Source organism: Vanessa tameamea, chromosome 7, assembly GCF_037043105.1.
Source record: "Vanessa tameamea isolate UH-Manoa-2023 chromosome 7, ilVanTame1 primary haplotype, whole genome shotgun sequence".
Classification (NCBI taxonomy): domain Eukaryota; kingdom Metazoa; phylum Arthropoda; class Insecta; order Lepidoptera; family Nymphalidae; genus Vanessa; species Vanessa tameamea.
The window spans coordinates 5,778,337-5,799,146 of record NC_087315.1 but is presented as its reverse complement, the minus strand read 5'-3'; the positions used below and the strand labels follow the sequence as shown (position 1 = coordinate 5,799,146).

General features: G+C 30.6%; 1 protein-coding gene across 1 annotated transcript in view; it reads left to right on the top strand.

Annotated features, from left to right (window-relative positions):
- Positions 1-20,810, top strand: part of LOC113401141 (uncharacterized) — a 106,158-nt gene that overhangs the window by 49,317 nt on the left and 36,031 nt on the right. The window lies entirely within an intron of this gene.

Below are 20,810 nucleotides of genomic sequence, written 5' to 3'. Positions count from 1 at the left end.
CCCTCCTTAAAAATATTTGCTACAAAAATATCTTTCTATTAACCAAAACAAATATATTTGCTCAATCCTAAACTATGCTAACGTATACTTCCCTGACTCGAATGAGTAGCTTAACAAATTAAATAGACTTCAAAAATTGTGCGTTTTATTTACGATTTATAGAAAATTCGACCATATATTTTTGACGTTAAGGTAGATCTTTACCGGAATTTTTGTAAACTAAAAATGATATTTAACATATTTAAGAAGGCTAACTACTTCTTTAGAGGTTTTCTAAGAACTCCTACTAGAAATAGACGAGTACATTTGTTTCACAAAGACCCTTTTTTTCTACTTTGCCAAGTCATCGTGTTCTTACAATAGCGAAACAATACATGCTGTTAACATAAGTTTTTTTCAATATTTATGTGCTTAAAATTTGTTAATTTATTTTTTTATCCCTTATTAAAATTTGTGGGTCTTTTGGGGAGATATTTAGTAGCAGACTAGAGTTTTGAAGTCATCGTTTCGGAGTTCAGAAGTTTACCGTGCCTCGGATAGCACATCAAGGCATTAAATTTTGTGGCTGAACTTTCTGTAATTGGATCGTCGTCGCATTGGATTATAAAAGCCAGGGTAGAGTGTACCGATGTTAACACTTGTGAGCGCATGTGCATTATAAGATCTTCGACGTTATGGTCGGCTTAAAATGGTCAACAGAATATCATCATTGTCATGGTCATACATTTAAATATTTAATATTTGGTCTGCTGGTATTCTGCATATATCAAATCTGTTGAAAATTGCCATATATCAAGATATCTGAAAGATTTTTCTTATAAAACATATTGGTAAAAAAATATACAAGACTGAATGTAAAGGATTGATAAAGAATATTTTCAGTAAAGGTATACCGCGATAGGTTCGCGCTACTATTACTCAATGTCAAGCAAGAGCAATTTATAAAAATCAGAATAATTCAACTGCTGCTTATTTTCAAGTCTTACATGAGTATTAAATTGAAATCAAATAAGTAAATGGGGTAAGTATTCATTATAGTAAAAAATTGGGTATATTTTTCATCCTATTGAAAAATATTAACTTGCGGATTATTCAAATTATTATAATTAAATTATATTTGTAATAATACTATAAAATATTATTTTTGTCATTTCACATAATTATTTCGTTGTCAATAAATCTTATAGAACATGCAATGTAATCATCGTACTAGATTCATTTTAAGTAAAAGATCAAGATGTAATACAAAATAATACAAGAAAGGGCAAAAGAGATAAATAAGTACGCAGTGAAAATAATCTCATTTCATTCAAAGCCGAGTAAACACAAAAATCCGTTATCGAAAAGGAGGCGCACGAAAATTGGATTAATTAAAAAACTCGCAAACAGATTTTGCTGATAATTTATTCGAGGGTAAGCGTCTGGGAACCTGCAAGTCACTGACTTTGATAACGTCATTCACACTTACCCTGTATAATCTAAGCATTTACCCGAAATTCAGGTAAAGAAGGTTTCGTATCGTTTTTCGTGCTCATATTTTGAAGGAATTATAAAATATGAGATACTATATTTTATATATTATTTTACTGTTTATAAGATGTTGGATTCCGTTGTTTTTTTACACTTGTCTTTCGTACTTATACATTTAAATGAATTGCGTATCATAATAAATTTTATTAAGCTGTTTCTACGCGACACAATGCTTCTTAATAATGTATGTATTTTAAGGTAATTTACAAGTATACACACAAGAATTTACACTTTTAAAAATTCGATCGATAAAGTACCGATGCTTTCAAATACTGGTATATGCCTAATGGCTCAGACGTGTCTGTTATAAGGATAGATTTATCGTACACTTATGGCAAACACGTCGGAAAAATGGCTGAATAGTTTTTCCATTATAATACATTCCCGTATTGGTTTCTCAAGCCGTACCAAAACTATAATTTACCTATCTTGTCCATTTCATAGACAATATTTTTATTTACAGACGTAATATATTCATAGATATTATTACAAATAAACCAAAAAGCACCATAAATCAGTTATTGATTATTTAAATAATATATTCTTATTATTATCATATTTAAACGATTTTCACAAGCACGGAACATATAATACTTTTTATTAATCTTCCATGTTAGTTTGTTTGAGGTTGGCACAGATACTACTAAAACTCCTTCACAATAACAAACTGAGTCAAGATTAAAAGGCAGACAGTTCTATTTGCTTATGTTAGAATAAATAAAACTTGAGTGTTAAAATGTGAAGAATAATAAATTAAGAGAAAACTCTATCACAGGGTGGCATGATTTTAATTAGTATATGTTTAATAATTCATTTTTTTTTTCTTTTAAGATATATTTTAAACTGTAAACAAGGATTGCAAATCGCGAGGTTCATTCCTTTGGGTAGGTATGTATTAGATACACTTAGGTAGCATTATACAAACACCATATATTAATATCTCGGCTATAATTAAGCAATTCTGCGAAAAAAGAACCTTTGTAAAACAAAATTGAAATATATATATATAGAAAGGCAAAGACAAAACAGTTTACAGAACCCATTTCTCTTCTGTTGGTCAAATTACGTTTTATTGTCTATTGATTAGCTTCAGTGGTATAAGCAAAACTCTTTGCAAATAGAGGTAGAACAAAAAATATTTTGAAATATGAAAATTCATATATGTTTTTTCTCAAATTCTCAATAACAATTATAGTTGTATTTTGACCACTGGTCGGACAATAGTCAATTAAGCATCATTATAATTTAGAGATGTAGGTATCCAGTTGAGCAAAAAAAAATGCTTAAATTTTTGCTTAATAGCTTAATTAGTGCTTAGAAAATGAGAATCACTTATTTAATACATTCAGTATCGAGGTAAGCGATGTCTCTGCCCGTACTGTATTGATACCTCATATCCGTGGAGGTAGTTTTCTTAAACATTTATTATAAAAAGAAAAAGAAATTACATAATTCAACTTTAACTCATTATAATAAGTCCTTAGAAAACATAAATAATGATGTAAATATCATTCGTTTCTCATTAACTTTTGTTGTTTGAGTCATGTCACGTAGCTCCATTACGAGGCGCCAACGCGTCGCCATGGGTCCAGGCGTTACTATGACAGTTCTGAGAGCAAAATTAAAAAGGTTTTACGTCTGATATGATCCATTTATTTTCGTATAATAGAATTTGATGTAGGTACACACATATTATTCTAATGTTTTTCATATACTTTTTATGCTATGAGCTTGGGTATCTATTTTTACTTGCTGATTCTGTCGTCTGAACTGAACTTTATCGTAACGTAATAAACACAAAATTTGTACGCAAGATCAGGCAACTAAGAATTTCTAGTGGCAACCCACGTCTCCCAATTGCGTCAAAGAGTTTTACATATTTCAATAATCTCTAGTAATGAGATACTTCTAATTTCACCCATCAGGAACGGATGAGGATTGAGCTTCCATTAATGTTGTATTAGTGTTTATGTGGCTGCACCGTAAAAAAAGTTTGTTATGTTTTTTGCATGGTAAGATATATAAAAAATTTGTTTCTGATAATTGAATTTAATATTAACTATGTGTTTGTTTTGCAACACAATAATAAAAATAATAATATCAAATTCAATTCGTTTTTAAAGGTTGAGTAAAATCGATTACGAGTGAAAACGGATTTTTTATAGATGGGTTACTGATATATTTTTTGATATAATATAATTATTACCTCGTCAAGGAATTTATACATGTCCATATCAATCCAACACATGAAAAAGATATATTGAAACATAATACGTTCTAACAAATTAATTTAATTGCAAACAAAAGAATTAACATACTATTATAGTTATCTTCAAAATTTTGTGATCTCGACCACGGTCTTTGTCATAAGGGGCAATTCGCCTATTGGCAACGACTTAGCAAATGATATCGTATTCAATAATTTGCAAGCTTATTCGGATAGATACCACATTCATAACATATTCTACCTTCTAATAGCAATACTTTGTATTGCTGTGTTCCGGTTTAAAGTGAGCCGTTATAATGTTATGACGTCTTAGTTTCTGAACTTGATATCGCATAGTTGATTTAAGATATTATCGATAGTTCTTTTCGAACCATTTATTAATAGGTCACGGTCTCCGACCATTTTAATTGAATAAATAAAAATACCATTGAATGTATGGTTAACCCGTCCAACGAGAAGCAAGATACCATGACAGAACATTATTCCTGTTTCTTACTGATACTGTGTCATTCATGGATCGTAATAATTTTAATGGTTTCAGTGTCGAGCTCTTTGCGTATTATTAGATTGCTATCGAAGTACATGTACATAATTTCAGTGGGTTGATTTAAATTTTGAATTATATAATATTGGTCAAGGTATTTGATTGTGGTCGAGCCAGACAACCTCGTATTCTAAGTCTACAAGTAACAAGTTTAGTGGTGATTTATTATTTGCAAATGAATAGGTTTATTGAAATATCGTCGTAACGTCGACGGATATATACCTACTATTTTTATTGCGTAACTTATATGTAGTACTCTTACCTTAGCGAAATGTTTTGTAGTAATTATATTATGTTATATAGTAACATTTTCTAATTTTGAACAATGTTACAGCATTTTATACGAAGTATGTTTAATTATCTTGAGGTATTTTAACAATCTATTCATATCAGTAAAATTTATATATATCCTCGTAGAATTGTGAATCCTCGTATCCCTTAGATTGTAATCTATTTCGCGAGATTGTTAACTGCCGAAATATTGTGTACCGTTTTTTTTTCTTTTCTCGCTGGAAAAACGCGTTACGCGCTTCCCCCACGTGATGGAAGGTTGGGGGGGGGGACGACCCGGAACCCTGGACGCCGGGTGCGCCCACGTACGCCGGGTTTACCCACTAAAAACCAGCGGTACCCTCTCCGTCTGTCGGCGGGCGCCACGGGATCGCTTGCGCATGCTACCGTGACGCCCTGACGGTCGGCCCGCCTATGCGGGCCTCCAACACCTAGAGGGGGTTCTCGGGGTACTGAGACCCCCCCTAGTCCCTGCGACGCCTATTGAGGCGGGGGGAGAAGGTGCGCGTAGCGCTTCTTCCTCCTCCCCGGTCGTCTTCGGCGGAGCGGGTCTGCAGCGGCCTTCTCTTCCCGCTCCCGCTCTGCGGCTTCCTTCTGCGACATCTAAATATTGTGAACCGTGATTTAACTCAAAATAAAACGAAAAAAATTTCTATAGTAATAGTTCGGTTAGGTTAGGTTAGTTTTTATAATTTAACTTTAACTTTAATTAGATTCGGTAGATTATAATCTGCCGAAAATTAATGCGTTAAATTGTAAGCAGTATGTTACGGTTCACAATTTTTCGACGGTACACAATCTCGCGAGATAGATTATAATCTAACGGTATTTACAATAATTTTACAAGAGACAAAAGAATGAGAAGATTCTTGACTCGGTTCAAATCCAAAACCTACAGCCATATGAGTATATACTAGCCAATAAAATAACGATGCATTTGCTTTTGACATTTATTTTTTAAATTTATCACCATCTTAAATGGTGCTCGTTCTTTGGTGTCTGTTTATCAATATGAATAATTTGGGAATTAAAAATAGAGGAAGAACGTACATTAATTCTTATATTTATTTTTTTTCAAATTATTAATACCAAATAATGATCGTTGATTTTCAACCACTAATAATTTACCTTCAATAATAATATAAAATCGTAATGCCAATCTTTCACAGTCGTTCGATAATATAAACATAAATACGAAATCGCAAATTGCAACCGGTTTTAAGTAAATAAACTTGTTTAATACAGTTACTAGAGTTATTCAGCGTAAACATGACAAGGGTTTATTTTGACCTTGCGGCTATTAAGAGCTCTTAGGGTCGTCAGCAGTTTTTAATGGAATTCGAACCGAATTCGATTTACATGAGAGAAGTTTGCGTTGGAGCATCGTGGGTACAGTTGATAATATGTTTAGCATAGTTCACGGTTATGGAGAATAATAACCCGTAAGTAATTTAATGTTAGTTCACGCTTGGCTTAGAAAGCAAATAAAATTAAATTGAAATAATTATATATGTATTTTTATCCAACGAAATCGAGACGAGTAACTTGTATATAATTATAGATATTTAGAGAATACTAAGCTAAGTGGAATACTGAACTGGATATGGTAATAGTGATTAACCTTGAATTGTTCAGTTTTAACTTGATATAATTTAGTTATCCGTAATATATATATTTTTTTTAAGGAAACATTGTGAAAAGTTAAAGCTTCAGACGGAAAAAAACTGATTTTTCAGATAATAAAGTTGAAAGAATATATTAAAAACTCCAAAAGTTTTCAACAATTAATGATCTTTATATTATATTTTTAAATAATAAATCGTGTGAAGTTCTTTGATGACACCATTTTTTGAAATACGAACATTGTAATGTAAAACGTTAATTTTATTCGCTAAGTTTACGATGCGAGTTATGAATACACACATAGCTGGTTTATTGCCGGATATAAAACTCCCGGAGATCTAATTACAAAGTACACCAACGTAGGCATTAATAAGAATAGCGTATCCGGGTTAGTCATGTGAGACGTGTCAAATCACGCTCGTAGTATCTCGTCTGCATCACAAAGCCTTTGATGAAATTTATCTTTTCTAACAAGCTAACCAGTTTAATAAACTTTAAACAGGAAAGTTAGTTCTTTAACGTCAGTTCATAAGATTATATATACCAACTGATTATTAAAGTAATGTATATTTTTATTTTGTAATCCATACTTCCATACTAATATTATAAATGCGAAAGTAACTCTGTCTGTCTGTCTGTCTGTCTCGCTTTCACGCCAAAACTACTGGAACGATTTTAATGAAATTTGGTACACAAATAGTCTAGAGTCTGAGAAAGGACACAGGCTACTTTTTATTTGGAAAAAATGTTGTAAAGGGTTGAAAAGGGGGATGAAAAGTAAGTAGTTGAAAGTATAATTTTTAGAACTAGAAGCATAAAACTTATATTTTAGGCTGTACACTTATAAACTAACGTATCATGACACCCGAATTTTTGAAAATCTACCCCTAAAGGGGTTGAAATAAGGGTTGAACGTTTGTATGGAAATCCGTATTTTTTAATTTAGAAACATGAAACTTTATTTTTGGAATACTGATTGAAAAGGAGTAGATACTTATTTAAGTGTTTCTGCATATTCTACCCCTACGGGGGTAAAATATGGGTTGAAAGTTTGTATAGAAGTCCGTCATTTTTTAAGATAGACACATGAATCTTTATTTTTGGGATAATGATAAAAATAAGCAGATACATATTTAAGCGTTTCTAGATAATCTACTACTAAGGGGGTGAAATAAGGGTTAAAAGTTTTTATGGGTGTCAGTTATTTATAAGTTAAAACATTAAACTTTATTTTTGGGATACTGATCAAAAATAAGTAGATAAGAAGCTAGAAATTTTATTTATGGGCTACAGATTAAAAATGAGTAGATACGCATTTAAGCGTTTCTGGATATTCTACCCTACGGACTGAAATACACACCACTGTGGTATACAAGGAGGTCTTCAATTTACGTACTATTTTAAGTTAATTTGTAAATATATTCATATTCTACGCGAGCGAAGCCGCGGGTAACAGCTAGTATAATATAATACCTTCGACGGTAGTAACGTAACAACCCATAAGTAAATGTTTCGCTAGCGGATAAAGGAGAATGTTTGAAGTTGAATCTATCACGTTACCTTATTACGCGTTGGTGGGATACATTTTTTGGTTTCATTGGTTTTTTCAATAGATGTAGATTTCTTCATAATTTATCCTTCAAATCTGAGCACGAGACGCACAAAAACCAATTAAACATATGGAATCTAAGCGTTGCTTGCCTGGGTCTTAACCTGCGATCCTTTTGTAACTGTTGCGAAAGTTTAATTCCATTAATTGCTCTTAAATAAATAAGTAATATCCTTTAAATACCGTACTGCTTACGTGGCTCGTCTATTAAGAAAAATATTGTAAAAGGGATGCGGAAATGAGTTGTTCGAAACAGGATATTTAGCGAGGCTTACCTATACGACGTGCAACTTCAACTACACTCTTTTAAACTCGAGTTTTAAGTTTTATTCTTCACATACTCATTATTGAGAATCAGGTTCGAAGAGTTTTCTTTACACTTCCACAACGAATATATATGTATATATATAAACATTTTATATTTGTTAATATGTAGTTTGTTCATTGAATTATTTATGAGCAAGCTGTCGTGTCGTAACGATAAAATGAGGTATAAGCATTTGTTGTTCCAACATGCAAAGGCGCTTCTGAGTTTTCCAAGTGTTAAATTTCTATTTACTTACGCCATGCTCTGCATACGGGCAAATGTCGTAAGGAAATTTGCATATTTCGGAAGAATTATATATATATAACAGATGTTGTCATTTTAAAATATATTTTTTACCAATTTCTCATTGGTCAGCATCGCCAACTAGAATACCTAGAATATACATTGTGGATATTTATATCCTGTAACCTTACAAAATTTTACTCAGTGTTATTTTAACATTGTTGGAAGTTAAGTAGTAATAGCAATGATAGAAATTCCAAGGTATCTAAGAGAACAAAAGCCGGGATTTATATTAAACCTAACGAAGAGTACACTGCTTTTCAGAAAATTTGCACCACTAAGTTCTACCGCGTCGTCGGGTTTCGTTTAAAAAATTGCATGTAACCTGTATTTCGTAACGACTTCAATTTATTTATTGAATAATTGTTATTAATAGTAACATTAACAAGTACGTATAAACGTATTTATTACGAATGTATCGTTCAAATGATCCACAGTTAGCATCCATAAAACTTTATCTTTTATTAACATGCTGTACTATTAATACGCGCGACGAGAAACGGGTACAATAATTAAAATTTTATGTTCGGAATATTTAATTACTATTAAAAAAAAGGAATGTTATTAATTTGAAATATTTTTTACTACCTGCAGGTAGATAATTAGGGCAATATAAAGGTAAAAATCTGAAACTGGTAAATTTTTATCATTTTATTATAATTTTTCATTTTATTGGGTCTATAGCCAAGACAGACCTTAGGCTACAATATATTGTCCTAAGTTATAAGAAGAAATTATATTTTATGTAGTTATAAATAAATTTCAGGAAGGACCATTGAACTTGGCACCCATTTAGATCTCACTTCTTTTGTTGTTGAAGTCAACAACCAACGTATATATCATAATATTGGACTTGGCTCTTATTTTTACATTTATGTTTTTGATGGGATTCAGTAATACGTACCTATATTGAACGATACAATTCTAGGACTAAAATTGGGCTTATTATTTTTAAAAGTATGTCGGAGGGACAGCATCGTCACTACCATCGTCAAACATCATAGGGGCGTATTGCTAAGGTGATCGAGCAAAGAGAAAACCACGAGTACAGGAACACGTTTATTACACTTTCAAAGTTACTTTGTACAATGATTATCACACTTGGCATACGAAGCGAATCCGTTCCTAGGATGGTGGTAGTGATCTCTACGAAGGCAGAATATTAACTGACTGTCGCCTCTGTGCACCTCCATCGGGCAGGCTCCATCGTAGCACGAAGTTAGCCGCGTTCTGACGTAATCTCGATGGTGCTGCCACCTCGTGGGAATCGTGCCGCGCTTCGTTTCGCTGCCATATTAATAACCGTCTCCGACAAGTATTTTCTTTTTATTTATTTATTTGAGTATTTTTACAACATACTTTAATAAATAATTACTTGACGTGTTTGATTTTCTAAAGAATAAAGTATAACTTGTTTTTTTTTAAATAAATACACATATGTACTACTTCCCTATACATATTTTGCTATTTTTGTTTATTGTTGGTCTTGAACGACAACATAATTAATACAATCGACCGGTACTGAGTAGTTGTCAATCTATTTCGTAGCAAATTAACAAATCACCTTTAGAAATGTAGCTATATGCATAAACATATTTAAACACAATATACAAAATGTGATCGTATGAAAAATGTGAAAATCGGCGGTGAAGGAAAACATCGCGAGGAAACCTGCATGTGTCTAATTTCAACAAAATTCGGCCACATGTGTATTCCAGCGACCCGCATTGGAGCAGCGTGGTGAAACATGCTTCAAACCTTATCCTCAAAAGGAGAGTAGGCCTTAGCCCAGCAGTGGGAAATTTACAGGCTGCTAATGTATGTAATGTAAATGACTATAAAACTATAACAAAGATTAAATAAATTCATAATAAACTAACCTGTCTCATAATCTCTCCGTAACGCCAATCAATGTTTGTTATCTATTGAATGTTCGGAAGCTTATAATATGCCGGATGAAGTGCACGCTGATGTTATGAAATACCGGACAGCGCATATCAATTGAATAATTGGCCACTATATTCGGGTATTAAAAGCGAGCAAATAGTTTTATTGGTTTCCGGAAAATTTAACACCATTGTTCGACGACTTGCAGAAATATGATATCATTACTTTTTTCACATATTAATACGAGGAATAGAGTGAAAGTAAAAAGCCTTCCTCTTATAGAGGGTCAGGCGCTCATTCAATCAAACTGTTCCAATTTAAATTTACTTAAGAAGTGTCCCTTTATCGCCGAGGACGAAATTAATTATAAACACATTTAAGTACGAAAAATTTTCGCGCTCCTTGAGTTTGAAACTGTCCTTGGACCAAAACTCCCCTTTTCTAGCCACACGATCATCTCGGGCCCTAAGGCAATTGAGTAATTGGGTCACAGGAAGTTAAATGGTCACCTCATCTATAGACTCCGGCAGAATTATAAGCTGTAAGAATTATAAGACTTTTTATGTCGTCAATGCACCGCTAACAGTCTAATCACTTGCTATTTTCTTTGTGCCTGTGTGTGTGTAATTACACCAGCTCACTCACCATTCAAACTGAAACACGGTAATACAAATAATTTCTGTTTGGTGGTAGGATTACTATTGCTTTCCGTTATATTATTAAATATCCGATATATTATTTCCGTTATATTATTATTAAAATGATTTCAGAAGTTTTAGTATATTGTATTAACCACTTGTCAGCGATAAATAACGTTATTTTCTAACTAATGTTATATTATTATTAAACTAACCACCAATGTATATTCATATTTAGTTAGTATAATATATGTAGGTATATATAACTTACTTATAGTTGTATTTATTATATCGGAACTACGATAATATCCTACAGTTCGGATGCCAAATTAAATTGTATAAAGTCAATAAATCCGTCCTGGGGCTTTCTATAATAAAATAACGCAGATTTTTTTTTTGTTATCTGATAAATACATTTGAATATTTTGTTAAAAATAAATTATAAATCCGAAATAATAATACTCAATACATTATATAGACGAACAAAAAGCGTTGATTTAGAATTTAATTTCATGCAAGGATATTTAATTAAATTACCTTTGTAACTTAGTTGGTGGAAAAGAGTCAGAAGTGAAGAAAGACTTAACTAAATCTCTTTGACAACGATTATCATATTTAATCCCTACGCAGATAATTAATGACACAGTATAATAAACTTTTTAATCATATATTCTTTTAATTTTCACAGATTAAAATTAAGATTTGAGGCCAACGTGGGCCATTAATAACAATGAAACAAATCAATAGTTGAATAATGAGGTTCCTCACGGATGCTAATAACGTATTAGTACTTCGTAGATTGAGATTAATGATAATTTTGTATAAGTTGGTTACATGCGATTATTATTATTATTATTCAGAATTCCCTGAAATAAATTTTCATGGCGAAGAAAATGTAGCAATTTTCTTTTATTGCTTGAAAATCATAGCGAAGGTAACGATTGAAAAAATGATTGTTGAAGTTTGGTAACTTAAAAAAAATCTTTAAACTATTAATAAACAAAAAAACAAATTATGGTGTTAATTAAAATAACACGCGAAGAAAGTGTCATTGTGTAAATTTATCTTCGCTCTGTTAATTTTATGAGTACAAAATACGTTGTCTATGTAGTGGGATACAAATGCGTTCGAATTATTCATTTTTAAGGGAGTTCTGGTTATGTGCTGATATATGCGTACAGCTTATATTGTGGACATCTGACCTATAGACCTTCATTAAAACGGGGAAAGCTGCAATTTGTTTTTTATTTTGTCTCTTAAGGCGTTTGTGACTGTTTCTTCTTATTTGTTTCATTTTGCTTCGCCAATTGCTACTGCTTTTTAAAGTACATAGTAGTTCATACAATTTTTTTTTTATTTGTGACTATAATTTAACATTATTGAATATTGCGTCTAGTTAACTCCTCAAACACGACGATGCCTATTTTCTTTAGAGCCACGTTATGTTAAATTAGTCTAGAACGAGTTTCTTTCTCGTTAACGATACAATTATAAAGAACGAATATATTTTATTATTTAGGTAAAAGATGCAACGTCGTTTCGTCGTCGGTATTAACATATAGATAATATTTTATATGTTATTTTTACGATATTGCTTCTTATCAAATCTGATCAAATATTCACTTCAATATCATTTTAACTCGAATTCAAATTTCACCAACTCGAGATAATTTAATACTCAACCATCTCATATATCACTTTGAAACTTGGGAAGTAAGGTTAAATAAAAGAGACAGTCTATTAAAACTACCTTCAAAGTCACCAGTTTGTGTAAAAGGAAACTGACATTTATCCTAATCTTGAATTAGTTCCAGCGAGAGTCGAGTGGACTCAACGCCTCGTATTTATAGAAAACTTTCCAAAAAAGAAGCTATTTTAAAGTCATTAAAATAAAACAAGCGCAAATAAGTTCCAATTGAAAAATATTATAATTTTTTTTTTTAAATATAAAATCGATATTTTAGTTTTGAGTCTCGGCTTTAAAAGCCAATACGGCTACGACACTTGACCCGACATCTTGGGTCTAATGTACTTTATTGTCTTTACTTAAGGTTCACCTAAATAGATTTTTATGGGAAGGATTTTTTGCACGTATATCTGGCTTTACGACTTAAGTGGATTATAAGCTTGAAACACAATATGGTTACGCGTAACACGCGTTCACCATAAAGGAGAATAAAAGATGTTTGAAGTTTACATTTTAAAAATCTCATTATAAAACCATTATTAAAATTTCAGCCATTCATTACGAACTTTCCTCTAGACTATACATAGTACTAATATAAAGACGAATAAAAATAATTTATAAGTAAAAAATAATAATAAAATAATTTTATATATAGTATCTAAATGTAAGCTGTATACGAATATTCTTGAGTGCGTATTGGAATATGGAAACATTTGAAGTTAATCACCATCAAAGAATAGTTATATTTATGATAATATTACAAATATTATTGTTAATTGTATACTGATATTTATACTATACAGAGAATATTACTTCATAGTCCAGCAGCATAGACCATACTCTAACATAGCCTGCGTTCAGGTAAATATAATATATAATCAAAGACAATGATTTAAAAATTTACTACTTTTTAATAATATACCATATTCCTAACAATATATTCGTTTGTTGATTATTTGCACTGTCTAAGATTTGGTTAAATGAAATCAATTCTGACTGTGTTTATATTGAAGACCGATATGCCTAGAGGTATTGGTATATTAGAATTGAGATTTTATTAATTAATCTCAAGTATTAAAATATTTTAATATCAATATGAATTACAATGTAAATGACTGTCATTATAAAAGTAGATTCAAAATACTAAACCATCGCTATGAATAATTAATCTTAATATAAAATTATAATTAAAAAGAAAGAAAAATGGATTTTGAATGATGTTTTTATGAAATGAACTAGCTTAAGCCGGCGATTTCGCCAGCGTAGATTTTATTAGTTTTTTAAAGAGTACACTTTTCTTCTGTATTTATTTATAGGTTTAAATTAAGTAAATATTCTTTATTCCAATTCTTAATAATATTCTATCTTTAATCATTTGTAATCCAATGATTAGACTTGAGAGCTTCTTTGTACCTAGTTACTATTAGGAATAAAAAGTTAATCAAAATCTGTCTAATAGTTTTGCGGTGTTGCTCGATAAAGGCAAGTTATAATTAAAAAAATATATAAAATAAAAAGAAATATATACTATAACTAAGATCATATTAATTTTAATGCCGTAAATTTGTGCATTTACAACGATTGCTGACATAAGAATATGTTTAGGGCATATTTAGTTACATACCGATTTTTTTCTGTCACTTATCTGACAGCCAAACGAAGAACATAACAATAAAGCATCGTGTTAATTCAGTCACTATGCAATCTCTATTAAATGAGATGAACATATTATATATAAATATTATTCTACCACATTCTTTAGAATTGATGCGACATACATCATATTAGAAATAAAAAGGTAACCAGTTCAATAATTTGGGTCAAATATTGATGTTGCAATTTTTGGAGCCAATGTTTACCCATTCTGATTAGGTCTCTGATCCAATCGCGGCACAAACAATTACGAAGCTAAATACACATGCCTCTCGAATATCCAAGATCGTGTTGTAACAAAACCATTTCATATTAAATCTCTTAGACTGGAACATTATTACAATATAGATATTTTAATATTAAATTTTTAGTACATATCGTATGAAGGCAATATGTAAAATTAAATAGATTTCTTTAGATCGTGTCTATTCATATATTTAATCTATGGTAAAATGTCAATTTATATTATGAATATTAATAAAATTCATTCTGTGCCCTGTGGCACAACTAAAAGCCATTAAATTAAGAATTGAATAATAAAATTCATTTACAAAAAAACAAAAAAATATATATAATATAACGACCAAGTCTTTATTGTCTGCTAAGTTTTCATTTAGAAGTTTCATTTTGAAAAGCAGATAATAGCTTTGGGTTGTTGGAATTGATATTGAAATATGTAGGAAATATAATCACTTTAAGAAATATATTTTTCTATTTTAGATTAATTATATAAAGTCTGGTACTTCATTATTTTATGATTTGCTATGGCGTGTACGTTTATTCTCTGTATAATTTTGTTTTTCATTTATATATACCTATGGTAAAGGAATTGTGGTGTCAGTCTTATATGTACATTTATAAACTAACATATCATGACACCCACTAAGGAACGAATTTTGGAAATTCTACCCCTAAAAGGGTGAAATAGGGGTTGAACGTTTGTATGGAAGTCCGTTATTTTTTAAGTTAGAAACATGTGACTTTATTTTTGGGATACTGATTAAAAAGGAGTAGATACTTATTTAAGTGTTTCTGCATATTCTACCCCTACGGGGGTGAAATAAGGGTTGAAAGTTTGTATAAAAGTCCGTCATTTTTGAAGATAGAAACATGAACTTTATGTTTGGGATACTGATAAAAAATGAGTAGATACGTATTTAAGCGTTTCTAGATAATATAACACTAAGGGGGTGAAAAAAGGGTTGAAAGTTTTGATGGGAGTCAGTCATTTTTTAAGTTAAAAACATTATTTTTGGGATACTGATTAAAAAATACGTATTTAAGTGTTTCTAGATATTCCACCTCTAAGGGGTTTAATAGGGGTTGACATTTCTTTTATAGATTAGTCTGGCAGGCCGTCATTTTTGAAGTTAGAAGCATGTCATTTTATTTTTGCGCCACTGATTAAAAATGAGTATATACAGGTTATTGGTAATTCGACGTATTCCCGTTAGGAGGTGATAGGGGTGACTATTTGCGATAATTTTAACCCCCATATGCATTATGCAAAAGTGAACCATTCTTGAGTTATCGCGTTTTTTAGATTTTTTCAAAATAAGTCAAAAATGCAATTTCAAAAATGTATTAAAAAAAACTATCAAATAAAATCTATTTTTTTCTTCTGATTTATAAAAACGATTAAACACTGAATATTTTTCAATATTTAAACAATAATTATCGGTCCAAATTTAAAAATGCGAGACGGAAAACGATATTATTTCTATTTTTTTTTTTTTCCTCAAATATGCCTGAAAAACAAAAAAAAACATTATAAAACTTGTTCTGCAGATTATTTTATAAACATAATCATTTACTTAGCTTTCCGAAAATGTATAAAAACTAGGAATTTATTTCAAAGCAACCGAAATAAAATGATCAGAAAGGACACTGGTGGAAATTCGTATTCGAACATGACCGAATTCGTACAAAAGGTCGCTCTTTAAATTTCCCACAAAATTGATTTAAAATAATATCCAATGTAAAAAAACTTACTTATTTACTTGACTTACTTACTTAATACAAAATTAAAATAAAATTTAGATACATAAACAGTTCAGTAGTTAAGTTACAATTAAGATATTTTGTATTATCATTTTAATCCTGTCTTATCATTTTAATCCTGTGCACGTTATTTACGAAGAGGATGCTAAAAGAAGAATTGCTTTCTGTAGATTCATGCTTAATGAGGATTTACAAGATGCATCTTTTTTAAAAAAAAATCCTAAATGTATACAGGTTAGTTAACCCAGTATACAGGTTATTCTGGAAGTCCGTCATTTTTGAAGTTAGAAACTAGAAACTTTATTTTTGGGCTACCGATTAAAAATGAGTTGATACGTATTTAAGCGTTTCTGTATATTTTACGCCTAAGGAGGGAAATTGTTTTAACATTCCGTATACAGGTTAGTCTGGAAGTCCGTCATTTTTGAAGGTAGATTCATATTCTACGTTCGTATTCTACGCGTGCGAAGCCGCGGGTAACAGCTAGTCTGATATATAATGATAAAGAGTATTAAGAATGTCAAAGTATTTTCATAACTATAAATTTTATACTCAGAAAATTGTACGTAATCAAGCTTTTTTTAATACGACTTCATTTATTTTCGTCGAGGCGAGAGAAACGAGATTTCTTTAGAGACCACAAACGATGCGATACCGGTGACAGTTATAAAAAAAAAACAAATCTAAAATCAATAAATTTTCTTCATTACTAAAACTATTTTATGTTTATTAAGTCTCTATTCAAAGTTTGTATGTACACTATAAAACGGTTAGAAAAAAAATAATTAAATTAAAGTAGCACATACATATATGTGCTACTTTAATTTAATTATTATCTACTTGAAAAAGGGCGTAACCTAAATAATATTTTGTGATTATCGAAATAACGAGCAAATTATGTTTTTATAAGAAGTATATTATAACATAATGCGCACATAAAACAATCAATGTTTTTATGGACTTTTAATATTTAATATATTTCATTGGGAGTTTTCTGATTTTATTAAAAAAGTAATATATAACTACATAAATACTATACTACTATAAATAATGAAAAAATAATATAATTAAACAATCTCTTTCCAGCTTCTTTATAAAAATCACATCTTATTATTAATTTTTATTACTTTCCTTTATTATTCGTATTTGATTGCCTTCGTCTTTATTTTCAGCTGCGTGCATTATGTGTTCATAGTGTCGCTAATTCCTCTAGTACATATTTCATTTTATTGAATGACGTCTGTTCTTAACTAGCCATATACAAATATATATAATATAACCGTGATTCGAATTTCAATATAAATATGAAATCTGAAAGACAGAAAATGAGACGAGTGAATAAAATTCCTGATTACAAAATATCTTCTCATTGCGAGCGATTCGAGACATTTATTTTACACGGAGACGGGGCTTGAACGAATGATTTTCTTGTTTGTGCACAAGCCATTACGTTCATATCTTTTTTTCTGAGTCAAAATTTTTAATTAGTTGTTGTAATTTAGCTCTTACATGTTCGTTATACTAACTAGTAACCAACAAAAGAGTTTTTTACGGCGGATTCTATATGTACTCGTAGATATATGCATATGTAGTCGTAGAGAAATGGAGCCATGTATATATATAATATGAATATTATTTGCACACATATGTCCTTTAAAAACTTTTTGCGGTAAAGTTTTGTGTTGTTCGTATTACATAGCTTGATAAAACAGCTCTAATTTTTTTCAGGTAAATAACTTCGTCAAATAGTATTTGTCTACATTAAAATCCATTAACTGGGCAAAACGGTATAATCTATATAGGCGACTTTATAATTTCATTAAAAATTATAAAAACGAATACCATTTCTATGTTTTTCCTTACATTTTACCAAAAAGAAGTACAAGTATGTTATTATTAGGAAATGAATTGACCATCAGTAATATATTCTAAAAAACATTTAAAACAATGCTTACCCTGCCAATATTTTTTTAAGTCAATTCTAAAGTCATCTTAAACAATAGGTTTTTGGTATTGGTTTATGTTACCTATTTGCGTGAAGTGATTGATTACTATATATTTTGGATTTGTTTGCTAAAAGTTTTTTTTTTCAAATTCATGTTTATATCAGACTCAGTAGGTTAAAATCAGTTAGCTCTTTAGAAACATCTGATACCTGTTCGACTGTATTTATTAAAGGGTTTTTGTCCACCGTACCATTTCTTCAAAATCTATGGGTGCTTATTAAATATTTTGTTGAAGTTGATTGAGATATTTTTACTATAGCAAAGTTCTATTATAAGTAACTGTTTAATAGAGGTGAAATTGTGTTTTGTAAATATTATGGTAAACATTTGTGTGTTGCACTTTAATTTTTCCCTGAATTTCATAATCCAATTGGTTGATAACGTAATACAAGAGCAGAAACAGAACAGGTGCAGAATCAACAGCCCAACACTTGGACTCCGATGCATAAGAGTGTGTTAAGTCCCTGAAGCTGGTTGTTTCTGAAAATTGGTCGACAGAAAAACGCATTAAAACATTTTATTAAATTATACTTTTGTTGATCTCACTTGAAAAATGCTTTACGCGTTACCCCCACGTGAAGTGGGGTGTATTGGGGATTTGCTGGTGCCCAGAACACCTAGCCCTCCCTAGTACACCGGAATACCCAGTAAAAAACCAGAGGTACCTCTCCGTCTCTTCGGCGGGCATCACGTGATCGCTTTCGCTTGCTAACGTGACTAAATATGGTGAAGTAGTGCTTTCAACGTCTTTTTTGTGTTCAATCCTTGTCAACGGTAGTGTAAACCGTCTTTCTTCTCAATAGAAAATAACATTTAATTAACTCTACTCTAGATTTGAATCCAAGATATCGAAATTAGCCTTATAAAGTAACTATTAGACGAACAAGGCAATAAACGTAAGTACGTAGATATAGTGGATACTATAAGAAGGACGGTCCATCGTAGAAAATACATTATTCATGACCCCGATCTCAATAAGTGTCACTGTGTTAACAGTGGTTGTTGAAAAATCTTGAGGGTCCTCTCGTCTCGTTGCCATTGGTTTTTTATTTGAACGACGGAAAGGGAACAGAGCTGAGAAATACCCTTGATGTCATGTAAGAAGTTATACACTTTAATACTAAGTTGAATTAATATACTATACTTTATATATGTATATAAATTTTCATTTAAGATTAATTAAAATATAAAGTACTACTTTTATTATGATTACGCTTCATATTTATGCTACTATGTTTATATTGATGATGATAGGATGACACGGGCGTAAAACGGCTTCCGCAGTATATATTAAAAGTTACTTTAATTTCCTCCTTGGAATTTTCGTTTCGTCGCCTCTATACAATATTCGTCCATCAGAAAATGTTTCTTAGAGATTTTTTCATCGTAGTTACGAAGATCTTCTTAGTAATCATGAATATTAATGATATCACTTCATTTCTTTGACTTCTTGCAAATAATTATGCAAGTATTATATAATAATCAATATTTTAAGTGTATTAAATCTATAACTTAAATATTAATCTAAAAAAAAAAAAAATAATCGAGTAGGATTTTACGTAACTCCTTTGAATTATTCAAGGTTTATTTGAACATTAAGGTACCAGTTCCACAGAGAAGAAACGGCAAGTAACTCAGTAGTTACTCTTTTTCAATCAAAAACAATTACACACAATTAAACAGTTTCCTGTATAATCGTAAAGGAATATTAAATTTAGATAACTAGTACTGATAAACCGATTATCCTAAGAGATTACGAAAACGTTGAAAAAAACATGCAACTCTTCTAATCATGTGGGCTTTGAGAAAAAAATATACGAATTTAAAAATGTCGAAGTTTTTGGACAAAACTTAAGCGCATAATAAATGTTAATAATTATATTGTAGTTTGCACAAAAAATTAAAACAAAAACTGTTTGGTTCAGTTAAAATTGTGTTCGACTCGCACTTCGGGTCTACGAGCTTTGAAAATAAAGTTATGTCGCGTCGCCCTTTTACTGTTGTATTTGAATTTTTATTTGTCCTCGAACTCTTGTCACTTGTTATGTTTTGAGGGATTTTATATATTTTTTATTTTTAACTATCTTTAGTTAGCCTTTAATAAGAATATACGCGATAATGCACTAATTAAAAATGTAAATTTATATCGGTTTGTTGTGAAATACTTCGATGTTCCTCGAACTGAGGCTACTACTATTTTATGGAGTCTTCAGACGTTTTTCCGCTCAGTTGTTATTGTTCAAGTGATTGTGTAAGTTGCATTGCAGATTATACAAAGAACTCGACATATTTACCACTGTGAATTTTTTCCTTAAAAAGAAAATATATTTTCAGTGTTGTAATTTTCATAAATACATAAACATAAAAATTTCATGATTACGAATATTGTACTTTAACGATAAACAACAACAGAAAAATAGTTTTCGTAATATATATACCATTTTCTATTTGACCTTATACATTGAAAATAAGTTTTTAACAAGAAGAATTTAAACAGAATGCAA